Source organism: Ctenopharyngodon idella, chromosome 2 (genome assembly GCF_019924925.1).
Source record: "Ctenopharyngodon idella isolate HZGC_01 chromosome 2, HZGC01, whole genome shotgun sequence".
Lineage (NCBI taxonomy): Eukaryota > Metazoa > Chordata > Actinopteri > Cypriniformes > Xenocyprididae > Ctenopharyngodon > Ctenopharyngodon idella.
Genome location: NC_067221.1, coordinates 39,740,000 through 39,766,948, shown reverse-complemented (window position 1 = coordinate 39,766,948; position 26,949 = coordinate 39,740,000). Strand labels below are relative to the sequence as shown.

Here is a 26,949-nt window from a genome sequence, read left to right as displayed (position 1 = left end):
TTTCTAACCCTCTTGTGTCATTGCCTGTTCAAAAAGCACTCATGCAGAAACCCCAAATGAAACAACAGAGGCACGGGGAAAGTGTGCTTCAGCTCATGTTGTGATCGCTCTAGGGACCAGAGCTGTTCTGGTAATGTCAGCAGAAGCTTCTTATATGATCAAAGATGAATGAAAGCCGGACCAAGAACTTTGACAATGCAAAGAACAAAGTCTTCATATACGCTGCACTGCCCTGGATTCCTTCCAGAAAACCCTGTTGTACGTTCACCGCATGAACCCTTAAAAGTTTGCAGAGATACTTTCAACAGCACAAAGCCTTTAGTCAACAATAGCTCTGACAAAATCCCTGCAGAGACCTTGAAAAGTGGGACATCCTGTCTTAGAAGAAGCGTCCTCTATTTTATCCACTTCAGACTGTCTAAATGAGTTCATTTTCCAGGCATGGCAACAGTTGAGTCATTGAAGTGATTGTCAACAGATCGATCTTTGTGTGTAGAACCAACTGGTTTCTGCTGTGTTGCAGGAAGCAAATTATATAGTTCATACTAGACTGAAGCACAAATGTTTTTAGAGGTGTTTAATGGTGCATCAAGTCCGGGAACCAGAAGGCTGCTGGTTTTATCTGGTTCCTGATTGACATCAAATGCCCAGCATGGACTGCAAAAAAGTATCTAAACATTCTTAAATCAAGAGACATTTGCTTAAAAAGCAAAATCACTTAAGATATTAGAGGATTAGTTCACTCCAGAATTTCGTGTTTACTAGCGTGAGGGTGGGGCAACCTGTCACTCACATGAGATCCACCAATAGCAAACCACAACCATCCAATCAATTCCCCAGGGACAAAATCATTTCCCACCTTACATTTGTTCTTGTTCCAGAAGCCGTTTCACTTGGATATATGTCACAACAGGGAAGAAAAGACTATCGCAACTTCCGTTACATGCCGACTTTAAGGGTAAAACACCACCTTATACATCTCTTTTGCAGAATTTTGTACAGTCTGCCAGAAAATGACACTGCAGAAATTGCTTTATTGGAAGGCAAGTGTTCTGTGTTGACAGACACCTGAATTGCCATGTTGCAAGCTCAGACCACCTACTGTTGAACGTTTAGACAGCTTGGATCATTTTCCAATCCAATCATTCCCGGTCTCCACATCCAGCCCATCTCAGTATGGACATCTCAGCACCCCCTCCAGGCTGTTCAACAATCCTGTTGCCTCCGCAGCATACTAACACCTTCCTGCTTTGTTACCAAACCACCTTGTCATGACTATCAGCAGAAAACTTTTCATAGACTTCTACCTCTCACACACAGAAATTCACATCTCTGGGGAAGGTGTTTTGTTTATAAATTACAGGAACTGCACCAAATTGCATATTTTTGCTCAGTTTGACACAGCAGTTTGCTGTTTACGTTTACAGACATAACTGACTGTGTTTATGTGAAGTTTGTGTGTTTTTGATATAACCTTGTGTGTATTTCACAGTTTAAGTGCAATAAAACATGTAAGAGAATTAATACTCACAGGACGTGCCATCTGACAGCCAGCTTTCTGCTTTGGATAGTGTGCTCAGAAAATCATGTATCAAAAATTTAAACTGTTATGGCTTTAAAACACCTGCAAATAATTACCTAAATGATAAAGAGCTGCAATGTCACGTGAGTGTGGCTGCGATAGAGATGATAACCAAAACCAAACAGATGTTTTGTTAGTTTTTGGCAGAGTATATTGAGGCGCGAGCTGTAAAGGCTCACCCTCCTCTCGAAAGGGATACACACATCTATTTAAAGACGTGTTTTCCTTCCGCTCAAAAATGGGCATTTAAAATATGGTATAATAAATGATCTGTGGGATATTTTGAGCTGAAACTTCACAGACACATTCTGGGGACACCTGAAACATATATTACATCTTATTAAATAGGTCCCCTTTAAATAATTTTATAGTTTTATATGACCAGGCATTCCTGAGTAGCCTAGCTGTTAACACAGGGTTGGACTAATCTAATGTCTGTCAGCACATAGATATAAAAACATATACATATCTATGTGTCATCAGGTGGCATTTCGAAACTGCAGCACCACCAGCATGTGACGCACACTGGACACTGCATCGTTTAAATGGATTTCTTGCAGAAGATAAGCTGCTCTCTCTCTTTATAAATGTCAATGAGTGTAAATGTCAACATCACATCTAAAGGACTGAAGTCTGTCAGGTAAAACATGAGCTAATTTATCACTGATTTATCACTACTGATCTGCGTTAGTTTATATGTGGGGTTACGTTTTAACTGATTTATTGCTAACTAATGCTGCTCTCATCACGGAAGATATGTCACTTGTTTTGTAAAACATACACAAAATCACTCATTATGCGCTTCTGCGAATTTATTAGGTATATAGCGCTTAAAAATTCAGTTGCGGTTCAGTTAGCCTACCGAAATTTCGGTGAACAAGGTTCATTGTCAATAGCATAGTGATAATGAAGCAATTATCTTGATCTTGGAGTACATAAGAGCCTAGTTAAAATGACTCACAATAATTAATTTTTATTTTTGGTAACACTTTACAATAAGGTTCATTAGTTAAACATTAGTTAATGTATTAACTAACATGAACTAACCATGAGCAATACATTTGTTACTGTATTTACTAATCTTCGTTAATGTTAGTTAATGAAAATACAGTTGTTCATTGTTTATAATTTACTCCCCCCCCCCACGTCATCCAAGATGTTTATGTCTTTCCTTCTTCAGTCGAAAACAAATTAAGGTTTTTGAGGAAAACATTCCAGGATTTTTCTCCATATAGTGGACTTCACTGGGGTTCAACGGGTTGAAGGTCCAAATGTCAGTTTCGGTCCAGCTTCAAAGAGTTCTACACAATCCCAGACGAGGAATAAGGGTCTTATCTAGTGAAACAAAAGGTCACGCGTGATGTAGGTGGAAGTACCGCGGTAAGGCAAAAAACTCCATCCCATTTTCTCCTCCAACTTCAAAATCAACCGATATCGTTGTTTTACCTTTTTTTTTTTTTTTTTTGTAAAGGGGGTTTGGCTCAATCTTTGCACACTCTCTATGTAGACACTAAATCTGTACTTTCACCTACATAACGCTTGACCTTTCCAACGTGATTACGTAATGCGTGGCGGATCGCAGAGCAGTGCAAGATGAGCATTTGTGGTTAAAAAGTATATAATTTTTTATTTTTTTTTAGAACATGTCCAATCATTTTGCTAGATAAGTCCCTTATTCCTCATCTGGGATCATGTAGAGCTCTTTGAAGCTGCACTGAAACTGACATTTGGACCTTCAACCCGTTGAACCCCAGAGAAGTCCACTATATGGAGAAAAATCCTGGAATGTTTTCCTCAAAAACCTTCATTTCTTTTTGACTGAAGAAAGAAAGACATGAACATCTTGGATGACATGGGGGTGAGAAAATTATCAGGAAATTTTAATTCTGAAGTGAACTAATCCTTTAAATTTAAGGGTTTTTAAAAAATTTTAAGGGTATCATTTAGCCTAAATTATTTACTAATGAAATATTGTATATACAATTTAATTACCAATATAATATATAATTTACTATTCATATGTACTTATATTTATACATGTATTTATACTTGTATTTCATGTCATCATACCCAAACCCCTAATTTGCATGACTCAAGTGCCATCTGTATTTGATGATGTTTCACCCCTGCTGAGTGTGTAGGGAGCAGCGAACACTTCCAGTTTTACAAAGATGTGGGTGTGTGTGACGTCACAAGAACATTGCAGCACCCAGGGAGATGTGCATAGAAGTGATAAACATTCACTTCTGAACAAATGAAATGCGGTCTTTGAGTCAAAGCATAGCATAGCACTCCACTAATGAGCCGAGAAACACATCAAATGTGCATAAAAGTGGCCTCCAGGAGCAGTATCAAAAAACACCAAATAAATAATCTGAAAATATAACAACAGCACAGGCTTCTTCAAATCACATCAGACACCTCTCTGGCATATCCCATGATCCTTGGCTCAGATGCAGTCACAGCCATTTGCCCTCAGAGATAGAAAGACTCAAAATACCTCCAACCAATTTGGAAACCGCATCGCTTCCGTTGTCGCAGAGATGCCGAGAGCCATAAGTGTTGCCTTATCTCACAGTGAAACACCCTACTTTTGCGTCACCAGGAGTTGCTCCCTCTGACACACAGCCCTCAGGCCAATTGCAATTTAATTGAAAAGGTTCACTGCAGTTTGCAAATAGCAAAACAAATCTGGTTAAAAACAAAAATGGCCTCTTGGGCTGTTTTAAAATGAATAACCTCTTCAGCAGAAGGGCCTCTTTAGGGGCTCTTGCGTTCTCGTCAGTTGGTGTCTGCGCAAATGCTGATAATGCAATTCTGCTGCAGAAGGTGAGATTGCAAGGTGGGCAGAAAGACATGCAGAAACATTGATTACGGAGGTACCATGGTTTTATTTTTAAAGGCAATCTTTACATGAAATAGCCTCAAGAATTGAAATTCACAAAATTCTGTAACCATTTCAGTAAAGTTGCTGCATTCATCTGTTCCAGCCATTTATCAGACGCTTCAAGATTTTATTGACCTATCCACAACAGCAGCATATTTTTCTTATTTCTATTAAAATTTGATTTTATTTAGCTGTTTACATCTGCCACAAGGAGAAATTCAGTTCAATTGTATCTTTAACATTCTGTCCTTCAACATTCCACTTCCATTTCCACAAAAATATGAAGGAGCAAAACTGATTTCAACATTGATAATAATAATAAATGTTTCTTGAGCAGTAAATCAGCATATGAGAATGATTTCTGAAGGATCATGTGACACTGAAGACTGGAGTAATGATGCTGAAAATTCAGATTTGCATCACAGAAATAAATTGCATTTTAACATACATTCTTATAGAAAACAGTTATTTAAAAATGCAATATTTCACAGTATTACTCTTTCATAAATGCAGCCTTGCATGGTGAACATAAGAGACTCTTTTCAAAAACAAAATATCTTACAGACCCAAACTTTCAATTCACTTTAAAAAGAAATTTTTTATTAAGAAATATTCCAGATGTTTTCCCTGCTCTAACTGAAATGCTTCAAACAACTCATATTTTCTTGGGGATATAGTTTTTTTTCCCCCCCTGAGTTCTCAGACCAGGTCCTAATGGCATCATCCTCCACATTAATTAATTAAAATGAGCTAAAGCAACATGATTTTTTAACATTTGTCACAACCTAATTTCACTGAGTTCACCTAAAATCTTAAAACTGAAGTTTACTTAAAGGATTAATTCACTTTAAAATGAAAATTAGCTTAAGCTTTACTCACCCTCAAGCCATCCTAGGTGTATATGAATTTCTTCTTTCTGATAAACACAATCAGAGATATATTAATAATATCCTGATGCGTAAAATATCTAGCTTCAGACCACCTTCCATATTCAACTTACGAAGAAAGTGTAACACCTCTCGCCGTTCACTACGTCCTACGCCTTTTCCATATTCAACTTACAGAAAAAGCTTAACTGACACGACATCAGTTATGCTTTTTCCGTAAGTTGTATATGGAAGGCGGTCTGGCAGAAGCTAGATATTTTACTTTATAACTTGTTAAATATGGATATTTTTCTTACACAAACACATCGGTTCGCTTCAGAAGGCCTTTATTAACCCTCCGGAGCTGTGTGGAGTACATATTTATGGTGGATGGATGCACTTTCTTGAGCTTCATACTCATTGGTCCCGTTCACTGTCATTATAAAGCTTAGATGTGTCAGGGTATTTATTAATATAACTCCGATTGTGTTCATCAGAAAGAAGAAAGTCATATACACCTAGGATGGCTTGAGGGTGAGTAAAGCTAGGGGTAATTTTAATTTTAAAGTGAACTAATCCTTTATTCTATTTGTGTGGGACTACATAAATCATTTTTGTTTACATGGCTAACTGAGGAGTGGATCTAAATGCTTTGCTAAAGATTAGGTGTTATTTTATGTGTTTTTTTTTCAGTAAAGGGAAAATTGCAACCCATTTTATTTCTATAGTGAAGAGGGTGGATTCTGGAATCCACTGCCGCTTCAGTGTATCTTCAGTGTATATATTTTGAGTGATTTATAATCAAGTTATTAATCAATATTTATCCTTCTAAATATTAAATGATTTTAATGATTCTTCAGCGTATTTTAAAGCATTTATTTTACTTAACTACTAGAGAATAATGATGAATATTGTCTGAACCTTTCACTGAGAGAAAAGTACAATTTATCTGTATGTTTTGGGAAAGTTTCTGATTAGAGCAAGAGCTCGGCCAACTTCAACCTCGAAGAAGCTTTGTATCTGTGTATGTGCGCTAGTATTTTTGTTAAAGATCCTGTATTGGAGAGGTGGGCAAACTGGTGCCAAACACATATCTGTGACCTAGGTCACTTTGTGGCCAAAAACCAGGATCCTGGTGTCAGCCGTATAATAGATGGAGACGAGTGACTTGTTTTCCCCGACAAAGACCATATGTGGACATTTTCTAATCTAGCACTTAGCCAATCAGAATCATTCAACCTGAAGTAATGACATATATTGAGCGACCTGTGTGAGTGTATAATTGTTGTGGAAATGTGAATGTACGCAGCGCGGCCTACGAACTCCTTGTGAATGTTAAAGCTGACTTCTGCTGATGAAACTGCAAACTATTCTTCAGTAAAGTTTTCTTCAATTTATTTATTTATTTTTTAACTCTGACTCTGGGTCTTCATTCATCATATCTGGTCATTGGTCCTGTCAAATCCCCTAGTCTGGATAGAGGATAGTTTACATCATCCTGTTATATCAGTATTTAAAAGGTACATGATTTATAATCCATCCATGTGATTCATTTCATATGTTTAATATTCACTTGAGCTACTAAACTGAAACCTTACGTTTGATTATTTTGTACTTTGGGCACAATTATGAATCATGCCGTAATGTGTATTTAAATTGCTCATACTGAAGTGTTATTCTTTTCAACATATGACAGTTGATCCTCCCCCCAACAATGAACCCAATTTCCTTCTTTTCAAAACTCCACGTGCATTATCACATGTAATTATGCAAATGGTTAGAAGAATTATGTTTGAAGGTGAGAAATGTCAGGCTCTTGTCAGGCTGCGAGAGCTGATACTGTGGAAGTGTTTAGCATGGCTGAATAATAACATGCTGCCAAAGGTTCATATTTAAAGTGGTTAGTGGGTAGAGATGGAAATGGGCTTCCGTAGATTTGACTTTGATTCATAGGTTATGCTGTCTACTTTAAAATGTATTGCATTTGCATTTTTGACTGTCCTCTGGGGGTTTGTTAGAAATTAGTTGTGGTGTACATGCATAGTAGTCAGTTTTGTGTCAGTTGCCAAAAACAGTTTTAAAAAGCCAAGTTTGGAGGGTCACATTAGAATCAGGCCAGTAGAATCTGAAATAACTGAAGCCAGAGGAGACTGTGAGTAATGTCTCAGTGGCTGACATTTCAAGCTCCAATTACAGACATGAAATGTCAGTTTTGCCACCACTGGGATGAAGTGCTCAACTCATTCTGTCCTAAAACAACAAGCCAACTGTCTGTTAACTGATGATGGCCTTGATGTGGACAGTGGCCCTCTTGACATGTCTGAATCTGCAGAAAGGACTGGATGTTCTAGAAGCTCACTCTGGCCTGCAGGTGTTCTGTAGGGAGATACAGTATCTACAGTAGGTTTGATTTTGATTTTGATCCATCCATCCATCCATCCAGTCTTGAAAAACAATAGATTGCAACAGTTGGGTTCCGGAAGTAAAATAATCATGTTTAACAGTGGAATTCATGGTGAAAAACTACATTACCCATGATGCTGTACAGAAATTCCACCAATCAGAGAGTCGAAACAAGAAAAAATCACTAAAAGATCATGTTAGCTCCGCCCACTCCCATGAATCACCGTGATGACGTAACTGAGTTGGTCTCCCTACTCTCAAAATACTGAAATATTTGAATTTATATATATATTTTGCAATAAACTTAAAATATATTGTTATGCTTCATAGTTCTTTCCCTCACTAAAGCCGTTAAGCACACAGTCTTGTACCTTTGTATTTTTATCTGATTTTCAAACACTTTTTTGCTTCAAATCAAAGTTTGTAATGTTATGATTCACCTCGTAGCTGATTGACTTGGTTCATGGCTTAAAACGCTTTAACTAAGTCTTTTTTGAAATCCCTATGGGAGAAATGAATGGAAAAAATACTTCCGGAACCAGTGCCACTGAAAAACTGTCTGTGAACTAATGCACTCTATTGCAATTTAGTAAATTCCTCTTCCTTTTATTCCAATTGAAATTCCAGCACAGCTCAAATTCCAGTTCCATTTTTGGGTGCAGCCAGTCAATTCAATTCAATTCAGGGATTGTGGCTTGTAAATTGAGTGGGTGCAGTATTGCAGTATTATATACACCGATCAGGCACGTTCCTAATATTGTGTTAATAGCATCACACTGCCTCCGTCAGCTTGCCTTCTTCCCATAGTGCATCCTGGTGCCACGTGATTCATCAGACCAGACCACCTTCTTCCATTGCTCCGTGGTCCAGTTCTGATGCTCACGTGCCCACTGTTGGCGCTTTCGGCGGTGGACAGGGGTCAGCATGGGCACCCTGACTGGTCTGCGGCTATGCAGCCCCATACACAACAAACTGTGATGCACTGTGTATTCTGACACCTTTCTATCAGAACCAGCATTAACTTCTTGAGAAATTTGAGCTACAGTAGCTCGTCTGTTGGATCAGACCACATGGGCCAGCCTTCTATCACCACGTGCATCAATGAGCCTTGGCCGCTCATGACCTGTCGCCGGTTCCTTCCTTGGACCACTTTTGATAGATACTGACCGCTGCAGACCGGGAACACCCCACAAGAGCTGCAGTTTTGGAGATGCTCTGACCCAGTCGTCTAGCCATCACAATTTGGCCCTTGTCAAACTCGCTCAAATCCTTACGCTTGCCCATTTTTCCTGCTTCTAACACATCAACTTTGAGGACAAAATGTTCACTTGCTGCCTAATATATCCCACCCACTAACAGGTGCCGTGATGAAGAGATAATCAGTGTTATTCACTTCACCTGTCAATGCTCATAATGTTATGCCTGATCGGTGTATGTATTTAGTTCTTTTAGAAATATTTTTCGCATTTGCATCTGCTGAAGTCTAATATTTGGGGTTAGATGTTCAGATGTTCAGTGTAAGCGATACCTTAGAAAACGCCACTGAAATACTGAACTACAAAAATCAAAGCAATAGAAACCAATGGTGTGTTTGAGAAAATCTAATTTTAAAAATGAATATCAACCAGACCGATGCTCCCATTACCACTTCAGAAAGAGCGATTCAAATGTCTCTGCTTACAAATAAACTCAATTCATTTCCAAAACACAAGCTCAGCTGTTCTGCCGAGTTGAGAACATTTATTAAGTTTAGGGGGAAAGGACAAAAAGGAACGATTCTCCAAATGGAAGCACAATTTAATATAAAGCCATAATTGAAACACCTTGCACTTTTTAAAATGCAATTACCTCGAAGCATTAGCATTATATTTGCTATGGTCTAAACCAAAAATGAATTGGTGAAATAGTCATATCCTTAAAGTGGACCAGGCCAAATTCAATAAATTACCCTTCAGAGCAGAAGGACCAATGGAGGCCAGTTGGACAAGATTTCAGAACATGAAGTGAAGAACAGAAATCTTAGGTTATTTTCTTTAGTATATGAATAGCATGTATCATATATAACTATCTGTCTGATACTGTAATTAATTAAAGAAGATTAATTAAAGAAGAAAGCTCATACAGAATTACACTAATACTCATGCAGTAATCCTCAGGTGAACTTCACCCTTGCCAATTATGTCCCTTTATGCCACGATGTAGTTAATTTCCCTCTTAAGTGGCTTAAGTGTAGGTGTTAGGTGTTTAATTAGTGAGATTCATGCGAGCATTTTCAGCAGATTTTCTTTTCATTTAAAGACTCATTTACACAAGGGTTTCGTATTTTTTATGAGTAATCCATTATTTACATTTGAACATTTGATGTTAATCATATCATTTATTTTAAAAATGCAAAATGTATTGAATAATTTAAGTATCCATATAGAGCACACTCAGTACAAAATGAGGCTGTCCAGATAGTTTATACACTATATTGCCAAAAGTTTTGGGATGCCTGCCTTTATGTGCACATGAACTTTAATGACATCCCATTCTTAATCTGTAGGGTTTAATATGGAGTTGGCCCACCCTTTGCAGCTATAACAGCCTCAACTCTTCTGGGAAGGCTTTCCACAAGGTTTAGGACTGTGTTTATGGTAATTTTTGACCATTCTTCTAGAAGCGCATTTGTGAGGTCAGGCAGTGATGTTGGCGAGAAGGCCTGGCTCACAGTCTCCGCTCTAATTCATCCCAAAGGTGTTCTATCGGGTTGAGGTCAGGACTCTGTGCAGGCCAGTCAAGTTCCTCCACACCAAACTCGCTCATCCATGTCTTTATGGACCTTGCTTTGTGCACTGGTGTGCAGTCATGTTGGAACAGGAAGTGGCCATCCTCAAACTGTTCCCACAAAGTTGGGAGCATGAAATTGTCCAAAATGTCTTGGTATGCTGAAGCATTAAGAGTTCCTTTCACTGGAACTAAGGGGTCAAGCCCAACCCCTGAAAAACAACCCCACACCATAATCCCCCCTCCACCAATACTTTACACTTGGCACAATGCAGTCAGGCAAGTACCGTTCTCCTGGCAACCACCAAACCCAGACTCGTCCGTCGGATTGCCAGACAGAGAGGCGTGATTCATCACTCCAGAGAACACGTCTCCACTGCTCTAGAGTCCAGTGGCGGCGTGCTTTACACCACTGCATCTGATGCTTTGCATTGCACTTGGTGATGTAAGGCTTTGATGCAGCTGTTCGGCCATGGAAACCCATTCCATGAAGCTAATCTGAAGGCCACACGAAGTTTGGAGGTCTGTAGCTATTGACTCTGCAGAAAGTTGGCAACTTCTGCGCACTGTGTGCCTCAGCATGCGCGGACCCCGCTCTGTGATTTTACGTGGCCTACCACTTCGTGGCTGAGTTGCTGTTACCAATTGCTTCCACTTTGTTATGATACCACTAACAGTTGACCGTGGAATATTTAGTAGTGAGGAAATTTCACGAATGGACTTATTGCACAGGTGGCAACCTATCACAGTACCACGCTTGAATTCACTGAGCTCCTGAGAGCGATCCATTCTTTCACAAATGTTTGTAGAAGCAGTCTGCATGCCTAGGTGCTTGATTTTATACACCTGTGGCCATGGAAGTGATTGGAACACCTGAATTCAAAGATTTGGAGGGGTGTCCCAATACTTTTGGCAATATAGTGTACATCCATGAAAATCGACTCATAAAATCTCATTTTCACATATGACACTATAAGTGAAATTAAAGCAGTGACATTATGAAATCTCACATGGAGTTGAAAGCACATCAGAAATCGAAGGGATTAGGGATTTTCTGACAGTGTTTCAGGTATAATCCGCTGTTCATTAGAGTAGATTTGTTCAGTGAGCAGGTATTTTAAGTCATGTCGATACTTGAGCTCTTTGAATGAGTTGCTTTCTGCTGCACAGCAGCTTTGATCTATAAACTCACATTCTCCTGCTCTTGCACCTCTTGCCTTATTGAAATCCATGCTTTGCTCTTTCGGATGTGGAATCTTCCACAGACGCAGCAGGTGTTTGCTTTCGTCTGAAGGAACATGGAAGCTTCCTTGCATCTTTATTGATGAATGCCCTTTTGCTTCTTTTTTATGTCTCAGTTCTCATTCAGTTTTTATGCATGTAACCTTTTATTCATCCAAGCAGGTCTGTAATACCTGGAGAAAGCTGTACGTTTGCATTCCCACTCATCTCAATGGCAGTAGCTCGACTGGTGCAGGAAGCCTTGCATAAGCACAGAATTTGAAATCAGCCATCTTTACTTATTTGAACCAATCAGCTGAGCTGTAAATGCCATGTGACTAATGACTCCGGAGCAGAAGGAACACACACAGGCTGAGCATACTATCATACTCTTATTATATCTGACAGAAATATTATGCTAATGTTATTCTGAACTCAGTTACAGTGTCAAACCCTTAGCTATCCTGAGCTGTGACTTAAAGGATTAATTCACTTTCAAATGAAAATTAGCCCAAGCTTTACTCACCCTCAAGCCATCCTAGGTGTATATGACTTTCTTCTTTCTGACGAACACAATCGGAGTTATATTAATAAATATCCTGACGTATCCGAGCTTTATAATGGTAGTGAACGGGACCAATGAGTATAAAGCTCAAGAAAGTGCTTCCATCCAAAGTAAAACGTACTCCACACAGCTCCGGGGGTTTAATAAAGGCCTTCTGAAGTGAAGCGATGTGATGCGAAGAAAGTCATATACACTTAGGATGGCTTGAGGGTGAGTAAAGCTTGGGCTAATTTTCATTTGAAAGTGAACTAAATCCTTTAAGACAAAATTTCTTAAGACCTTAATACACAACAGATGTCTACTTATCTTCCCGCTGCTCCTGGTTTTCTTCTTTTCAGATCTGCACTATTCCTCCCCGCTGTTCCACATTCACTGAGCTCCAGATTAGCTTTAGCTAATTAGCTTTAAGTAGTTTCTGAGCAATTATGCACTGGTCACCTTCAGAATGAATTACGGAAAATTATAAAATGCCATGTCCTCATTACCTCATTTGCACCGTACCTCGGAGACAGCACACTTTGGAGCCACACGTGGCAGTTTTCCCATGGGAATCACGAATGAGATCCATTTATCTCAATTACTTCTCCTAGACAGGAATGAGATTAAAAGAAGATCAAATATATCTCAATATAAACTCAAATGTTTCTCATTAAACTCTTCCAAGTCTGAATGATAATTTTGTAGCTCTATACTCTTGCCATATGTCAACTATTCATTTATCCTTTTTTGTTGTTGTTGTTTTTGCCTCAGAATTGTAGGAGAAACATCTGAGATAATAAAAGATGAAAACTGAGATCTCCTTGTGACATTAAATAACATCAGAAATACATCAGAATAATGGATGACTGATGCTTAACCAGATTATGTCCGGTAGGTGTCTGACGTCTCAGCATTTAACTCTTTTTCATTCAGTCATCACTGTGTAACAATAACCCTTCTCATCTTTACAGCCATTTCACGATATTTTCCACTCCACTCTTCTTCATTCATCTCCTCTGGTTTAGTGTGATTCAGTGAGCTGTAACATTGTCACGTGCCGCATGTCTGTGACGTGAGTGATAACAGCTCGTTCCTGTTCTGAAGAACCTCTATAACTCAGTAACTTTTAGTTTCAAAGTCACCATGAAATCAAAATGGACAATTCTTGTTTTTGATGGAATATTGCAGTATTTATTATAAATTATTATTTTTTAACCCTCTGGTCGTGTGGTGGTCAAAAATTACTGATTTTTTATTTTATTTCAATGAAATGAATGTACTATATTTTAGTTTGATAATGTATTTTTAGGGGATTTTATGGTACTAAATTATATTTATGGAATAGATATGATCGGTCATAAATCTTGAATGCTTTGGAGCACAAACTTTTCCAGTTTGGCCTCTTTTTATAGAAGACAGATTATTTCTGAGGTGAAAAAGTAAAAAGTGAAACTAAAATAAGGTTATATAAGTTTAATTATGAAAAATGCATACAAAATTTTTATTTGTATATGAAATATATTTTTTTTCAAGACATGTTTTGCTCTAAAGCCATACATCTAAACAAGTTGTGTTCCAAATTTGTGGTTATCTAAAAAATTTAGCTTTCAGTAAGAATTTGTTTTGGTGCGGTACTAAACGTTTCCATTAGATGAAATTCGTCTCCCATTAATTTCCAATGCGCTCATTTTTGACCATAAATAATACAACTGTGATTATTTTTTTAGGACCATTTAACCTTTTCAAATCATGTCCATTTTTTGTTTGTTTGTTTGTTTGTTTGTTTGTTTGTTGTGTGTTCACACAGCAAGTGCAAAAACCTTTACCAAGTTTCGTTCCATTCCCATAAAGTAAAAAATTCTAAAAAAACAAAATGTAAAATTTTTCAAAAATGAGTTTCACTCAGATATATAGGGAAGAAAAGATAATCGCAACTTCCATTTCATGCCGACTTTAAACTTAAAAGAAATGCCTCTCTTTTTTTGTCCATTCAATGGAAGTGAATGATCACCAAAACTGTTTGGTTACCAACATTTTTAAAATGATCTTGTGTTCATACAGGTTTGGTACGACATATGGGTGAATAAATGATGACAGTATATTTCATGACAGTTTATGACAGTGAATCATCCCTTAAAGGAAATGTTTCTTTTAAAAAGCTACGTCAGACTTTCAGAAATATACTCAAGCTCAGACACTTTATTAATTATAAGTTTCATTATTTACACTGGCAAGAAAATGAACAGGATGTTCATAAAAAAGTAAGGGATTGACAGATGGTTTACATGCGGATGTCACATTTTCATATTTTTAATCATCTTTTGAAATTTTAATATCACGCCAACTTCTATCATTTGATCAGACAGGATGGAATGTTCTAATGACAAAAAACAGCTTTTTGAATCTGACAGCTCTTTAGTTCCATGGCCTCATGGGATAATGAAGTGTCAGTGATATATTTTATCAATTCAAACAATATTCTAAAGAAAACATGTTTTGTTTGAAACATAATAAATTGGACATGACAAAACATCTGCTCAAATCAGTTTTAAATTCACCCTTATGTTAACTTGTGTTGTGTATACATAACCTATGATAAGTTGTGTAATTGTGATAACCTAATTTGATTTCCAAGGTTTAAAAATTGTTTTAATATTTTATTCAATATATGAAGATGTATGTTGAGACCATGATGATGTGTTATATAGTAGGAATGACATTGACAGCCTCTTCTTTTGCTTTTCCATTTACAGATTATAATATTTGTAAATGATCTGATAGAATCTGATTTTAAATCTCTCTCTCTTCTCCTTTCCTTTCCTCTTTTTGTGTCTTTCATTTCCTCTATTCGTTCTCAAAGAGCTCCATATGTCACAGTCGCCTGCTCTCACCTCTGCTTCTTTTCTTCTCATTGTTTCTCATTGTCTGTCGGTCCATATCCTGCTCTTTCAGAGTCAGTCGCTGTCTATCTATCTCTTACTTTCTGTCTTGTGTTAGTGTCTTGATCTGTTTGTCTGCTTAGCTCCCTGTAATTCTATTTAATATTGTTTGCATGTCGAAGCATTTGCATTTAGATAATGTAAATTCCTTATTATTTTACAAAGAGTTTGTACAAAAAACTACAAAGTTTCAGGATGAAACAATCATCTTGCAAGCAAACAGGTCATGCTGACTTTCAATGATGAAAAGCCTTCGTGTCTAATTACAGTGCAGAGATGAAATGTGTATCTATGGCTTTCTCGCTATTAGGCAGATGAATGTAGGGATGTAGGCTCACAAGGTCAATTACAACACATTTAATGGAAATATGTGCATGAAGCTTCACTGTACCGTGCATGAGAGTTTTCCCAGCTAATAAAAATATGTTCTAAGAAAAACGCTCCCATTAGGTTCTGAAAATTATATTCTCTGAACGTTCAAAATGTCCAGTTTTTTTAATGTTTTAAAAACTTTTTTCTTGATTATGCAGACATTAAAGGGAACATTCCATTTTATCATTTTGCAAAATGAATGTTCTCTAAACATTCTGAAACAAGTAGTAACACTTAAAATTTTTCAGAAAAAAGTTCCATGAATGATGTATAATGTTTTTACATGCTAAGGCTTTGAGAACATTATTAAAGGCCAGGTAACTATTAACATGGGAGAACGTTTGTTCATAATTTTGAGAGAACCTTGCCAGAATATTAGCCAAAGTTCTGAGAACATTCTATGTTGGTTGGGATTACAATACCAAACTACAAACTTACAACTACAAGTAAAAACTCAATTTGCAATGCCCATTTCAATAGGACAGCAAACATGAACATGCAGATGTTAAACATTATAAATATAAACAAATTAAAACTATGTCATGTACCTTTCAGAATCCATTTTTGCATGTACTTAAGACGAACCAGGTGTGTTTACATTAATACTGTACCTTGCAAAGACTATTTTCCTTGCATTTGACATCATGTGCACAGGAGCATGTGTTCATATCCACACATTGCATTCAAAAGCAGCCTGTCAGTCTGGTACAAAATTGAATTGGTACTTAGTGAAACACGCCGATTCAGTGATCCGGTCGTGTGCTTCTTCAGTTAACAGCTCACTGGAGGGGAAGATTGTAAATTAAAAGTACCTTACATGTCGGTGTAGCTGTCGTATGACTTGGAATATAGCACAAGTCATATGGACTACTGTTGTAGCATTTTTTAGCAGTAGTCAACTTTATTTATATAACACTTAACATATAATTTTACAGCAGCTTCATGGTAATAAACATGTTAATAGCAATCAATGATGCAAACTTCATTAAATATGAGACAAATTCAAATTCTGCTATACAGTAGCTCTAAAGACAATAGTGTCATTATTCAACTCAAGTCAGTTTAGTGTTGATTTAATTCAGTTCAATAACTGTGTAAAGTTCATCAGTTATAAAATGAGTTCAATTCGGCTATAAACAGATCTGCGTAACACAATAGTGTCATAGTTCAGCTGAACTCTGTTCAAGTTTTGTTCTTATCCAATTAGTTTTTCACTAATTCCCAATGAATATAAAGTCCTTCCCCATTAAATATATCCAATTTCAATCACATTACAGAAGTGAAATGGGTTGAACCGCATGAAGATTCGTTAAAATAGCTATACGGGCTTGGAACGGTATCAGGGTGAGTAGATGGTAACAGATTATTGCATAAAAATAAACCTTTAAAGGGCACCTATTATGCAAAATCCACTTTTACATGGTGTTTGGACAAATGTGCGTTGGCAGTGTGTGAACACAACCACCCTATAATGATAAAAATCTACAGACTCCTTTTTTTTTTTTTTTTTTTTTTTTAATTACAGAAAATGTACAGTAATTCCACGCAGTGTGTACGGAACCGAACTGAACAACTAGTTCTAGTTAATGACGTTTAACGTTCATCGGAGATATGTCTCTCTTTGCGCGGTGAATCCCAGAGAAAGCACGAGCCCTGACTCATTCGAGTTGCCAGATCTTGCTAGAAAAATCAGCGAACAAGAATGAGCCCAAAATAAACCGAAATAAATCCAAATGCTTTATGCTGAAAATAACACCAAAATATCACGATTCATGTCTGCACACTTTAATAATTCCATTAACCCGCTAGCTTTATGAGACGAGCTTAAACAACAAGCCCGAAAACGCTTATAATGAGTGATCATGGCAACACAGAAAGAGCGCGCTCTGTGTGAAACAGGCTGTACAAGCATAAACCAGAGCCGTTAAACAACACAGACTGTGTTAGTGTGTTAAGTTTAAATTGCTGAAAATAACGTGTTTTATCACTGTAATATTTTTGGTCACAATAATGGATACCAAACACGAGAGACGCCAGAACGTCGCTATGGTTTCCAAGCTGTCAATCATCGCATTTTCGAGAGTGAGTCGTGTTCTGTACACACATGTAACGATAATTTAGGGGATTCACTCCCGCATTTAAATGCAGTGTGACGCTGACTGACAGTCCTGTATTATCATAGTTTCTGCCCTCAGCGAGTTGTACGTTGTCTGCCATTTTCTCCGCGCTTGAGCAGCTTTACCCACAACAATGTCTCGTAAGCAATCTTGGTGTTCTGTTTTTTAAGACTGAACATAGGACTCTTCATTTTCTCCCAACATCAGAGCCACTGAGGATGCAGTGGATTAGTTTTATTTTTGAAGATAATATGCCCCAAAATCTACCTAAATTTGTTTATGTCTGCGCAAATCATTTCAATCCAGACTGCTTTGTGAATGATTGGCAATACAAGGCAGGCTTTGCTAAAAAAGTTGGTACTCAAAGATGGATCTGTACCAACTGTTCGTGATCCAGCTTCACCTCCAGAAGAAGTAAGTGTCACACTGTTTATTTTTTTATGATTTTTGAGCAAATCGCCATTTTAGTCAGTGTGCCTGTTGGCCAGTTCCACAACAAATGCGGCTAAAGCTATTGTTTTTTTAGAGACCAGATGTGTTGTCTATTTTAAACCTTGTTTATATACTTTATAACCACATGTTTGTAAAGAGCAGTGTAAAAGGTGATTGTCTTGAAAAACTGTGTACGTTTTCTGTAAAGACAACAATTAAAAACGCTATGTTTATTTGCAAAGGCCAGCACATTTGTCCACTAACCATTCAGAAACGTCCAGTTTCATTCTAAAAGTTGTAACTTCTTCCTGAGTCTCTCCATCAGTGTCGACTCCGGTTTGAACAATGTAAAGCTGAACACCGTTACTGACAATCCTCATTTTGGCTGCGTGAGATTCTCCAGCTTTGTTGTTGTTGAACAACCGAAGTGTGAGCTGTTAAAGCTCCGCCCTCTTCATTTGCATTTGAAGGGACACACAAAAACGGCATGTTTTTGCTCACAGGCAAATTTTAAAAAGCTATAATAAATGATCTGTGGGGTATTTTGAGCTGAAACTTCACAGACACATTCTGGGGACACCTGAGACTTATATTACATTTTGTGAAAAGGGGCATAATAGGTCCCCGTTAAAGTGCTCCTATTATGCTTCTAAAGGCTTCTAATTTTGTTTTCAAGATTTCCTACAATAGGTTTACATTTATCCAAGGTCAAAAAATGTGTTAATTTTTTTCATAACATACATTGCACATCACCTCATTTCTCAAAGAGTCTGAAAATGGTTAGTTCGAAGATTCGGTCTCCCTAAACGCCTCCTTTCCGAGAGCTTCTTCTGCTCTGATTGGTCAGATGGCCCAGTCTGTTGATTGGCCTACCGCTTACAGTGCATGTCGGAAAACGAAACGCCCATTACCATATCTGAATTTCAGCTCTGGAGGCTCGTAAGTTTGTAATAGGAAGTGAGACTGGAATTACTGACAACTCGAATTCAGAATCGATTCTTTCTTTTAGGAGACAATAACTTTAATTGATCTTTAAAACTCTGCAGACCTTTTACATTCACAAACAGCTTTGTTACACACTGCATGAAAGGTAATATTTGTAAAAGCATAATAGGAGCACTTCAAATAATTATCAAGAGGTTATATGCTAAATAAGATGAATTGGCCCTTTCCTCTTGTGATACGGCTGGCATTCATGTGGTGTCGTCTGGTGTTGGAGTGTGCGTCACCCTTGACTCTGGTCTGATGGCTGTGGATTGTGTCTGTAAATGTTTTCTTGTCCTCTTCTCCCTGGAGCCTGAACCTTGAAGTCCCAGATGAAAAATCAATATGTGGCCAGCTTCTCTAGGTCACCTCCATGGACTGTCAGCAAACAGACGCAATGCACGACCAGTTTGTTTGCCTGTGCAAGTTTGCACATAACTCTTAGGGAAGAAAAATCACAAATGAGATCTCTCTAAAGTCAACATGAATGTTTGCAACCCATTTCACTTCTGGCGCATTTCCAATTGAAATTGGATATATTTAACAGGGAAGGACTTTATATTCACTGGGAATATAAAGTAAAATGTCAGTTTTGATTTCACATTGACTTTAATATCTGAATTATTTCTCCAACAGTGTAATGAGATTATGTGGAGTACAAATGGTGATGAAGTCTCCTGCTTCTGATATGTGTCTCCTGCAATAACAATCCCAGTAATTTCACAAGTGTCTCCTCTAAAGTTTCAGAAGAGATCTCAGCAACGTCACAGATTTGCTAGACAATCAAATTATCTGATCTGCTATCTATATTAATTTTAGCTCTCTGAATGAAAAATATTGACTTGTTTGTGTCTATTTTTGTTTGTCCGAAAGAGAGACGAAGTTTGTACTAAAATTAGACCTAACACTCAATTAAGTCTTCTGAGAAATTAAAGAGCAACCTTTGATGAATCAGATTTCCCCCGGGCTGATTTTTGCTCTGTTAATGTTGTTATTGTAGTTTTTCATGTTGATGTTATCCCAAAATGAACTCAAATATTTCTCACCAAACTCTTACAAGAATAAATGATAACAACTATACTTACTATAAAGTTCATAGTTGTGTTTTTGTTTCAGTTTTATTTCTCCAATGACATTTCAGAAACATCTGAGACAAAGTTGACACTTAAATGAGACATAACTGAAAACACAGATTTCTGCATGAATAATGCAGATGTGATTTCTGATAAATGTTAATGAGTTGATGTTAATGTGACTCCAGACATATGTCAGGGTCTATAAATATGGGCCATCACCATGACAACACGATTGAAGGTCTGAAGGTCCTTGTGATGACAGAGCCATTAAATAAAATTTGTTTCTCCTCTTTATTCAAACAAGTTACCAGATTGGGAGGGGGAAATGCTTTTCTTACAAATAAAGCTGTAACTACCTCATGCTGTTTTCTATTTCTTGGCAGCTTGTTTCTGTAATTTTACACCCTTTTAGAGGGAAAAAGCAGTAACATTGTGTCCTCTGTGTTTTCACAAGTGTGGGTGTTCATATTTTTCTGTACTGATCAATGAACTATCTTCCTGACAGCTGGGAGCCACAGAAAAAAAGAGACGTTTACTGTGCGACTGGGATTGAATAGACAAAAGACCAACTACTGTGGTCCGGACACAGATCAGACAAATCATCCACAACCACCAGAGGAAAACAGAGGTAGTATGAAACCACAGGATTTTCCATCTCTCATCTGAGGAAATCAAGTGATTTTTGAGCTTTGTTGTGATGAAAGCTCATGTTGACTCTTGTGAGATCTTAAACACCTGTCTGAAAGGACTGAATTTTGGTATTTTCCACTAAATTATACACTGCCCGGCCAAAAAAAGTCACTGTTTGGATTTAAATAGGCAAATGCTTGAGAGTCTATGATTGGATCATTGTTGCAGTGATTATTATGTTTCTAGCATGTTATATGTTTGGCTAACTGATGGAGTGTGTAGCTTTTAATTTCTTAAACAACCATGTAGGAAGACACATCATGGCCATATTCCAGGATGACAAAGCCAAGATTCATCAGTCTCAGATTGTGAAAGAATTTTCTCACATGAATTGGCACCTTAAATTCATTTACATTTTGCTCTCCCTGGTTTGGCCATCGCATTCGTTCCTGACTGTGACTACCACATGCTATTCCGACTGATTAGTAATTCCAGTTTTATTGCCTGCCTGGTCATTATCTTCTTGCTTGTTGGACTCTAATCCTTCGTTCCTGGATCTGCATAATTGTCTGCTGATTAAGACTGAGATCTGTTTTGATCATCTACCTGAGTTGGTCTGGAGCCAGCTGAGTTTTTGCTCAAGAGTATATTCCAGCTTTTGTCAATAACACTGTTAAGCATTCTTCTGCTCTTGCGTCCAATATTATATAAAACACCACCCTGCCTCTTTTTGTTTTTATTTAAAAAATATGAAACATTAGACCTATATGGTTCAGGCAATGTGCATACTGTTATTAACTTCACTGTATGTATAATCAAATGAAATATACATAAAACACAACCATGTCTCTTTTTGTTAAATGTTAGTTTTAATGAACAATAATAGCCATTATAAAAGTATATGAAATGGAGCCCCGCACAAGACATGCAGGAAAAAACAGTAGGCTAAATCGTGTGCATGATTTACTAATTTGCTCTCTCGATTTAAAAAATCGTGTGCAAGATTTAGCAAATTGAGGGAATGAAATAGTAAATCATGAGTGGGGCTCCATAATAAGAAGCTTATACAATAGAAAAAAAGACTAAAGCAAAAAATGTATAAATAAAGACAAACAAAAATTCAGTCAAACTTACAAAGTCAGTGCTCTAGTACAGCATTAATAAAAAAAATGCAAAGTTATGAAACTTAACAGGAATAAATAAAACATTCATGAGACCAAAGATTGCCCGTTAGATATGCCCAAAATGAATTATGTTTCATGTTTAACCACTACAGAGACATCAGAGCCAGCGGCACATGTCAGAAGGACTTGCTGAGGTAGGACTGTTCTCGGCGGGTACATGAGCGCTGAGCGTCCGGTGATCGCCGGGCCTCACAACTCCGAAAACGTTAAAGCAATTTTTCCACATTTATTTATAAATAAACCACAGATTTGAGGTTTAAACAACTATAATCTTGCCTGAAAAACTACATTTCGTGACAAATCAACAATATTTTGAAAATTATGCGGGCTTCTTGGTGCAAGATGCATTCTGCACAAGTCACCTCCTGATGCATCCTCAATAAAGGGACACATATGGGGATTTGAACTGTACTTCGCTAGATGTGAACTTTGAATTGGAACAGATGACGTTTCACAAGAACACAAGTACAGACAAGAACACATAGTGAGAAAAGGCTTTTGTCATTGTATATCCATCCCAGCTAAGCACTGAAGTGCTGCCAATTTAGCGATTTTGTCACTTGATTTAGTGAGTTCCCCGCACCTTTTGAGACTTTTTCCAAAAGTTTAGGGACAAATCTAGCAACTTCTTGGACAAACCTTATCGAGATTCTTATTTTGCTCACTGATCTATATTCATATTTATATAGATCAATGAATTTGCCATTATGATGTCCTCTAGTGACATTCAGCTACCAGTTTTAGCTACTTTCAATTGAAAGCAATTGGCAACACTGACCATATTATGTGATTGTTACGTAATTGCAATGCAATCTGATGACCTTTGTTGTGTCATCTAACTTTTGTGGTTACTGAAATATTTTTAAAAATTCATTCAGTTGGAACCATATGATAACGTGTTTTTTTTTTTTTTTTTTTTGAGGAAACAAAGCAAGCAAGGTAGAAAATGTGTAGGTTTGTTCCTTCTCTTATTGAGTTTCACTGACAGGAAGCGTCGCCCACTTGTAATGTGGTGTTATGAGCGATAACACTGTGACGGTGTGGGTGGAAGCCATGACAGAGCTCTTAAAAGATTATTTTGTGTTGGACAAAATGTCAGTGGGATGAAAGTGTTTAAATGAAGCCAAATAAGTAAATAAAAGGTTTATTAGAAGAAATAGAATAGCTGAAGCCAATTTATGCAAACGAGTGATGAAGTCGTGTGACGAAAGTGTCAAGCTGTAACAGCTCTCTGATTTACAGACCAGACAGAAACCAAATGATTAAAACGAATGTGGTTTGTTTCAGGCAGTTCTTCGCAGGTCAGATTAATCATGTCACTGACGGAGCAGATGAAGAGAGTTAAAACACAGTCGCATTGATTCGTCTGTCAGAGGAAGCAGCGAGCCAGAGCGCAAAAGGGAAAACAACAGGCAGAAGAAACAAAGTCTGATCAGTTAAGTCATGTAAACCTTGAGTCTGTCATTTTCTTTCTTTTGATCTATCTGTTTTTTGTTTTTTTCTCCTGCAGTACAAACCTGAAGTTTCCTACATTATGAACAACACATCCTAATACTTTTTGTCTTGCATTTGAGCATTGCAATTATATATTGTCGGAACACAGTCCAAACAATTGGCAGGGAATGTTGCACTCTTTCAGGCAAGCAGAAAGAGCAGCTGCTGTATCTAGCTCAAGATTACGGTAGGCTGGAGAGCAGATATGGGCAGAGTGAGACTACAGGATAGCAGCGATGACCAGGCAGGTACTCGATGCACAACTGGATATACACTCAGGTATCTCAGGCTGGTATCACCGGTCAGGTATCACCGGTCTTGCTGCTAGGCAGGGAGAGTAAGCGTCCAGAGAATCTCTGTTTGCAGGACGGGAATAGAACTAGAGACACAGCAAACACAAGACAAGACACGGCAAGACAGATGGCAGTAGCTAATGCAATACAATGCCAAGAGAAACAACAACTAAGTAATAAAGCTACTAAACAGAGAACTAAAGTTAGGAAACTAATAAAGAGAAAAAGAACTGAAGGTAGGAATAAACTAAAGGAGCTGATAAAAGAAAAGGCTAACTACTAAAGGAGAGAAACAATACTGAAGTAAACTAAGAACTGTAGAAAAAGCAGAGAAAACTAAAGAGGAAAACGCTAAACAATAGTAAGGATACACTGGAACACAAGGCAGATCAAGACACAACTAGAATAGCTGAATTATAACTACAACAACTAGCAACCAACTATCAGTAATGCTGTATGAGGAAGCATAATGATTATCACACAGTAGCACACAACGTTTAGCACACAATGTATAAAGAACGGGCAAAACATGAGGGAAAGAGAGCAGGGAGCTGAGAACATGAGGAACAGGTGACAACACTCAGATAAGGACTTGATGAGACTTCATTTTTTGCGCATGAAGGTACCTCGCGAAACTGATTTCGGACAGACTTCTGAGGCAGTGTAATGGTTTAATGATATACAGCAAAATAGCACAAACTTTGATGATTACCAAGCTAATATTTAATTACTACAGTAGTAATTTTGTGTTTACCGCTGTGTGTTGCTTGGAGATGCACAACAGTTCTGCTCTGGCTTTGTAGATAATATTTTCATTGGTAAAACTGAGCAAAAGCAATAAAATATAACACAATATTAACTTCTTATTTATTGAACTGTTGTATAAAATCAGTACCACATTTGCACTCATGCTATTCGGGACAAAAACAGCACTCGTATGATATTGCTTAACTATATCATGATATAAATATGAGACAAAAACATACTGGGAATTTTTTCCCTGATATCTTGAATTTTAGGGACATATAACTGCATTCTGTAGGCTTCATCACGCAGTGAGTTGTTGACCTCCTTCAGGTTTGTTATCAATCAACTGTATGAAATATAAGATGACCGACGTGGGGCGGGTGCGTTAAATGCGTTAATAATTTTAACACATTATTTTTTCCCATAACTAATTAATTAAATTAACACATTAAACCGACAGCCCTAATAATAATACAAATAAAATATGATAATGTATAATGTCTGTTTTTGCATGTCAGATCATTCATTACTCTTCTTTTTTTCTCCAGTAGACACACACAGAAATGTTTCCCAACTCATCTGACCCCTACACTTCACCGGTTTTTGATTCTTTGCTTTTGGGTTCATTCATTTTTATGCATCGAGTACAGAAGGTTCTGAGAAATTGCTGTAAAGGTCAGTCCAGTCAAATGGTAATGGCTCTAAAGCCAGTCTGTTTTCACTGCCTGTCTTTCATGCAGTGAACTGTGAGAACAGCTTTGTCATAAAAGCAGCCAAGTAATTTCTGACATTAACTACAGATAAGCAGGGCAGAGAAGCCAAGAAAATAATTTTAGGACATTAGAGAGCGTGTGACATCCATTCAAATGGATAATAAGGAGGAGTTAGAAAAATAATAGTGATTGTGACATCAGTGGAAAAAGAAAAAGAAATTTCAGAGATGTCATTGCATTTTTACCAAAGATTGCAAAGAAGGCAAATATTACTTATCGATGATTTGTTCACAATAACACAAGGAACATGTATGAAAAAAGGTAATTCAACAACAGAAAAAGTAGATTTCGATTTTCATTTTGACTAAACATAATACATGTATTGAGTAATACTGATATTGTAGATCAATTCTAAATATACATGTTTGCTTTTTGCATGTCATATCATATCAATTGTTTGTTTTTTCTCCAGAAGACACATAAAAAATAAAGAGCTTGGGCCAGTTGCCATAGGAGCGAACTCGGATCTCACACTGTTTTTGTAAAAAAAATGGCATTATGCATTAAACAAAATCCAGTTACATCGAGTTCAATCCACCTTTACATACCACTGCTTTAAAGAACCCAGAAACCAAAACACTGATGCAAATAACAATGATACATCAAGAACTATATTTATCTGTTTAGAGCCATATAGCATATTTGCAGCATATTTCTGCAAAGAGCCTTTGAAAAACCTTTATTTCTAGGCGTGTAGAAATAAAAACCCTGCAGGTTGTTACCATGGTAAGCAAAGACACAACATTCACCGGCCGCCTGTGTGACAGCACACTATAAAATGGCTTCTACTGCTTCCATTATCTGTGGTTAATTTGCCAAAACACTTAAATGAATTCCCTGACAGGTCTGTTTTCCGCTGGGAACGCTCATTATTTGTGTCAGTTCTGGAGAGATTGTGCCGATAACAACTGTTCCTGCTACATTAATTGATCACAATAGTTTAGTGACCCACAAATGTCCAGAATATCAAATGTATTATTAATCACGTCCACAGACACTCAGCGTACATTCTACCTGTTAAGCCCACTTCATAGTCCTCATAGTCATAATGATCAATTTAACCATCATGCGCTTTGGCAGTGGTGGACAGTAACGTTATTTCTTTGATACTGTAGTACATTTTTGAAGTATCTGTACTTTATCAGAGTATTTTTATTTTGGGAAACTTTTACTTCACTATTCCAAAGCATAATATTGTACTTTTTACTCCACTACATTCTAAAAAAAAACATATCATTCCTTGTTATTTTGAACCGCCCCCTCTGAGACGCAAGATGTCCGATTCATGAATGAGTTGATTCTTTCCAATGACTCTGCTGAATTGGTTCACAAATAACACTGAACAGTTCATTCACAAATTGGACTGACCCAATTGCAGTCAACAACTCATTGAATCCAGACAAAATGAGCCAAGAGCATGCAAAAAAAGGAAGAAATCAAATGTTTACGTTAACAATGTAATTAATTTTCTATTTATTAAAACCAAGTATAAATCTGATCAAGTTAGTGTTTTTAAGCATTTTTACATTTATTCCATAACAGTAAGGCTGTAACAATTTAAACAATATATTTTATTTGTAAACTGATGTTCAGCTGTTCTTTTTAATAGTCAACTTATTTTCGGATTTTCACACAGTCA

General features: G+C 37.2%; 1 long non-coding RNA gene across 1 annotated transcript; it reads left to right on the top strand.

The window, feature by feature from the left end:
- Positions 1 to 1,961: 1,961 nt before the first annotated feature.
- Positions 1,962 to 15,646, top strand: LOC127522923 (uncharacterized). Its single transcript, XR_007932774.1, has 3 exons — positions 1,962 to 2,222; positions 13,041 to 13,160; positions 13,241 to 15,646. It is a non-coding gene; the product is annotated as an uncharacterized LOC127522923 (long non-coding RNA).
- Positions 15,647 to 26,949: the final 11,303 nt, after the last annotated feature.